The sequence below is a fragment of the Mirounga leonina genome, unplaced genomic scaffold, assembly GCF_011800145.1.
Source record: "Mirounga leonina isolate KUSES-001 unplaced genomic scaffold, KU_Mleo_1.0 Mir_125, whole genome shotgun sequence".
Taxonomy (NCBI): Eukaryota; Metazoa; Chordata; class Mammalia; order Carnivora; family Phocidae; genus Mirounga; species Mirounga leonina.
In genome coordinates this window covers 19,644,214-19,650,213 of record NW_023270305.1, presented here as the reverse complement: position 1 = coordinate 19,650,213, position 6,000 = coordinate 19,644,214, and the positions used below count along the sequence as shown (strand labels likewise).

The window sequence follows — 6,000 nt, the reverse complement described above, 5'->3', positions numbered from 1 at the left end:
GGGAGGGGAGGGGGCGTGGGGGAGGGGGAGGGGAGGGGGCGTGGGGGGAGGGGTGGCCGCCCCTGCGCTCCCTCCACGCCCTCGGGCTTTCACTGGGGCTCTTGAGCAGCAAGAAGAAGGAAGCACAGCCCGGCGCGGCAGGTGGAAACCGTGCTGCGTGCCGGAGCCCCCGGAGGCCGTCGGAGCTCCGGGCTCCGTCTCGGTTTCGTCTTCTCAGCATCCAGGCGCCAGGCTGCGCGAAGAGCTGTAAGACTGGGCAGCCCGATCGGAGGAAGGCAGACTAACCAGCTCAGAATGTTTGGCTTTAATTTCAAAGGCCAGGGCTGCTGTGCCTGGCGGTGCTGAGGGCCAAATGGGTGAGGGGCTAAGGAAGACTATCAGATGCGGCTTCGTCTAGGGAGCCAATGGACAGGACTTTCAGGTAACTTAAGACCGAGCGTCCGCACACTGTGGTTATCTGTTGGATCGTATCCACATCTGGGGGGCACAGCAGAGCCGTTGAGATTATCAGCTAGGGAATCAGAGTGGAAACAGAAATGATCACAAGATTTACAAGCCACTTTACAGATGTGCTGCCTGCCCCCTTTGGTGCTAGGAAGTGGGACCAACCTGCTGTTTCCTGTGGGGCTCAGGAAGGTGGCAGACCATCTGGGTGCCTTGTTGAATTCATACTTCTCACCTTAGCTGATTGGCCCCCCCTCTCCAAGGAAAGCCTGTGGCCGCTCTGACTTTGGATAGCACCTGACTTCTTGGTAGAGTAACACTGTGTAAAAGCAGAGCCCAAGCAGGGTCGAACGCAGATAGGACAGGCAGTCAGCTCAGCTGGCAAACTGAACATCCAAAAAAGATTTTAAGAGGTTAAAATGCCCCAGGGGATTTCTGCACCATAATGAGCCTGTTAAACTGTCAACCTTGATTTTTAATAAGTGAGATCTTACTCAGGAGCTTGTGTGGGCAACCTTTCATATCTGGGTTTTGTCTCATAATTATTTACAGAATTAATCAAACCAGAAGTTTCCCTCCATACAAAGGATAAGAGTGTTTTTCCAGAATAAAAAAAAAGACCAAAACCCCTCATTCTTGCCATTCTTTCAGGGGACTAATTTGTTACCAACATGTGAGCAACCAAAGTGTAAATAGAAAATTTTTTTGCAAGCTTCAAAACCTATCCCTTTTGTTCAGAGTTAGTAATACAAAGAAACTACAGATATTAAAATACAATGTGCTAAAATATGTCACCTTCATAACCCTTTTTCCTCATGTGACAATCATTAATCAGAAACAGAAAAGGAGGCCTACTGAAGATTCAAAATGTTATTTTGATTTATTTATACTTTGCACTTACGGTAATGGAAACTTTTGTGATCTTATGGCATCCATCAATCCCTTTATTTGCAACTGGTGGTGTTAATTATTCTGATGATCCATTGCATACCGCAGAGGCTTCTGGAAACCCTTCGACGACCAATTAAAAAAACAGCCTCAGAAAAGGTAAGCATAGAAATTCTCTCATTCTGTTTGGAGAGAGGAAAGGATGGATCCAAACCATAAGTGAACTGTCAACACAGACCAAGATTCTGGACATTTCTGACAGCGTCCGGGAATGTCACTGAGGTTCCACAAAGGCACTCTTCTAGCCTTGCAAAGAAATGGGGAAATCCCCCCTTTCTGCCCCAGACACCTATAGATACCAATTTTCGGCCTTCAACTCCAAAAGAAATACCCTCCTCCGGCCGAAGGCCATCCACCCCCGGGGGCTTTCTGCCTCACCTTGGGACTCCCACCTATTCAGGATTCTTTGCCAACAATCATGCCTTCTCTCCCTGTCTACTCATCCTCCTCATTATCTAAATATGCTCACATGATTTTTACGTCCTAAAAACAATCCTTTTTGATCCTTTGCTCCATTAATTACTGCCCTAACCTACTCATTCCCTTCACAGGTGAGCTTCTAGAGAAACACTTGTGTCCATCATCTTCACATCCCATTTACATTGAGGCCTGCTTCCAGTCTGGCTCCTCCCCCAACTTCACTGAACCTACTTTCCCCAAGTCACCAAAGACCAATGCTATTGGACACGTTTTTGCTTTTATCTTACTTGACCTCTCGGCTGCACTTGACCTAACTAACCATGCACTCCTTAATGTGTTCTCTTTTGGCTTCTGTAAAATTTCATTCCTACCTCCTTCAGCCTCCTGTGTGGACTCTTCTAATACCTGCTGCTCTCACATGTAAAAATCCCCTCTGTTCTTCCTGTTTTCTAACAGCTTTCATGTATCTTAATTTATTACTGAATGACTACAGTAGTTTCCTGATTAGTTGTCCTGCCTCCAAAAGTCTGTCTCTGACCTCTATTTATTTTATTTTATTTTAATTTTATTTTTACACTTTTGTACTGAAGGCCTCTCAAAAACCATGGTAGAATCTTAGGCATCTTTGTATTCCCAGAACCTAGGACAGGGCTTAAATCCTTCTTTTGTACATTCTGTTACTGTTGCATTTCTTACTCTGTTATAATTAGGTCTTAATGTGTCTATGTCCCATCCAAACTTTTTCGACCTTAAAGAAAGCCTGTGACTTATTCATTTTATATCCTGCAGTGCCTAATACAATGTCTGATCTGTAGGAGACACACAGCGGAAACAATGCTGAATGAGTAAATGAATGATTAAAGAGAAAGATCTTCTGTTTATTCCTCACAGAAAAGATACAAGAAGAGTTTACAGAAACTGATTTTATATTAGGCCACCAAAAAATCTTAAGTAATGTCCCCCCCCCAAAGAAATCATTTTCACCACATTCTATGACCATATTGTAATATAACTATAAAATAATTGCAAAAGTGTAAGTCAAAAAAGAGCCAAGCTCTTGGAAAATTTTTATGACTCTTCTTTAAGAAAATCATTGATTGGAAAGAAATCAAAAAAGCAATCACAGGATGCTTAGAAAGGCTCAGTAATGAGAATACCACATAACCAATACCATAGGTAGAGCCAAAAGAGTTAATTAGAAGCACTGACCTAAGAAGTTGAAAAACAACAGATCAATAATCATGGAAAAATGTCAGAGTTATTAAGAAATTGTTTCCAAAAAAGTTTTTAGTCCAAATTACTTACACAATCAAGTTCTCCCTGAGTTTCAAGCCACAGATAATTCCCAGGCTGTATAGAATGTTCAAATGGACAAAAGTAACAGAAAGCTAACATAATACCCCAGACATAAAAATAAACTGATAAAGCATAATAATGGAAACCACAGACTAACCTCACATATAAACATAGTTTACCCAAGAGATGTAAAAAACTCTGAATATTAAGGAATGCATTAGTATAATGACATGATGGAAAAAAGCCTTTGAATTAGCACAAGAGGTACTCTTGAAAAGTCTTCTGATAAAATTCAATATCAATTTTTTAAATTAATAAAATGGGGGCGCCTGGGTGGCTCAGTTGGTTAAGCGACTGCCTTCGGCTCAGGTCATGATCCTGGAGTCCCTGGATCGAGTCCCGCATCGGGCTCCCTGCTCAGCGGGGGGTCTGCTTCTCCCTCTGACCCTCCCCCCTCTCATGTGCTCTCTCTCATTCTCTCTGTCTCAAATAAATAAATAAAATCTTAAAAAAAATAAATAAATAAAAAATAATAAATTAATAAAATGGAGTTAGGAGAATTTTTCTTGGCATGATAAAGATTATCCCAAACCAAACACAAGCGTCATACCTAATGGTGGAGTAGTAGAGATATTAACATTAAAATGAGAAACAGAAAGGGTGCTCATCATCACTACCATCACACAGCGCTCTTCTGGACATTTGAGCCCTTGCAACCAGACAAGAGGAGAATAAAAAACAAACAAACAAAAAGTAAAGAAGAATTATGAGAAAGCAAGAGACAAAATTACCCAACTTGCATATATTATAATCATTTACTTAGTAGAAATAACTTTTAAAAAATGTTTTAAATAATTAGAAATGTCAGTGAACAATCACAAAATAAAATTATTGGGTTTCCCAAATAACAGCCTAAAACTGTTAGAAAAATCATGGAAAAAAAAAATCTCATTCAGAATGGCAACAGCAATAACAAAATTTCTAGGAAAGACAAGAAAAGTGAAGAAAATATAAAGAAATTTATAAAACTCTACTGAGAAAATAGGAAATATTTCAATAAATGGAGCATTCTATGATTTTCCAGGACTGGAAGACTCAACATTGTCAGGATGTCCATTCTCCTCTAATTTATAAATATAATTAAATTTTGATTAAAGTGCCAGAGATTTTAAAAAACAGGTCCAAAAAAAAAAAAATTCTGAAGTTTATGTGAAAAAAAGAAATTGAGAATGGTAAAGAAAATTTTAGAAATCAACAAAGTGGGTGGGGGGGTACTAGGTATTAAATAGGCTGAAAACATCAAGAATTAAAAGTTCGATTCTGGTGCCAAAAGAGGCAGACCAATGGAGCAGAACAGAAAGCCAGAAATATAAAAACAAGTACTATATTAAAATGTTTATTTGTTAAATATGATATTTAAACCCAGTGGGAAAGGAATGGATTACTTAATGACTGGTTGAATAGTTAAGTATTAGGAAAAATAAAACAAATTATTACCAATTATTAAAATAAAAGAAAAATCAGGGCGCCTGGGTGGCTCAGTCATTAGGTGTCTGCCTTCGGCTCAAGTCATGATCCCAGGGTCCTGGGATCGAGCCCCGCATCGGGCTCCCTGCTCCGCGGGAAGCCTGCTTCTCCCTCTCCCACTCCCCCTGCTTGTGTTCCCTCTCTCACTGCGTCTCTCTCTGTCAAATAAATAAAATCTTTAAAAAAGAAAAATCATTACCTCACAAAAATAAAATCAATTACCTCATACCATACACAAAATAAATGCCTAGCGGATAAAATAGCTGAATGTGAAAATAAGACCACACATGAACTTGAAGAAAATCATGTGATTGTTTTTATAATCTTAAGATTATTTTAATTTTAATTATTTTAATCATGATTAAATGATTTCATCATGAAAATTATTTTAATTATGATCACAAAAGCAGAAACCATTTAAGAATGTTTTAAATATTTAAATAAGTAAAAAGTAAAGTTTATGTATGTCAAAAATAACCCCACCATAAACAAAATTAAACCACAAATGACAGAATGAGATTAAAAAATGAAACCTGTAAGGTAAAAGTTTAATAGCCTTAACATACAAATAGTCTTTATCATTAACAACTAGGCAAAGAATATAATAAAGACCTTACAAGTAAAGAAATATAAATGACCACTTACACACATATGAAAAAAAATCCAGCTTCTTAAAAATGAGTACAAATTAAACAATGATAGGATACCATGTATTACCTCTAAACTTGACAAAGATAAAAATTGATAATCCCCAATGTTGTTGGCAGGAGGTTTTGGAAAATGGCACCTCTATACACTGCTGGAAAGAGTATAAATTGGTATCACGTGTAAGAAAGATAATTCTGTGATATGTAGCAAAAGCTTTTTAAAATATGTAGACCCTTTAATCCTTCAGTTCCTCTCCTAGAAATATATCCCAAGGAAATAATATGGATTTTCATATGTTCAGGAATGTTTCTCACAGCACTGTGTATACTAGTGAAAAAGTAGAAAAAGTCTATGTACCAAAAGTAGTTGAATAATTTATTATACATTCATAAGACTTAGTACTACGCAATCACCATAGTGTTGTTGAAGTATATTAACATGGGAAAATATTCAGCATCGATTAAGTGGAAACACAAGTTATAAAACAGTTTATATACTATGATCTCATTTTTCTAGGAAGACATGTGAACATAAGAAAAGTCAGAAACATTATATAGTTGACACCTGAAACACATAGGGGTTAGGGGCCCTGACCGCCCACACAACTAAAAATCCTTGTGTAACTTTTGACTCCCTAACCTTTAACGACTAAGAGCCTTCTGTTGACTGAGCCTTTTCCGTAACACAGACAATCAACACATATTTTGTACGTTATAT

At 38.3% G+C, this 6,000-nt stretch overlaps 1 protein-coding gene across 5 annotated transcripts in view; it reads right to left on the bottom strand.

Moving 5' to 3' along the window:
* RASGRP3 (RAS guanyl releasing protein 3) overlaps nt 1-6,000 on the bottom strand; it is a 103,887-nt gene that overhangs the window by 75,489 nt on the left and 22,398 nt on the right. The window lies entirely within an intron of this gene.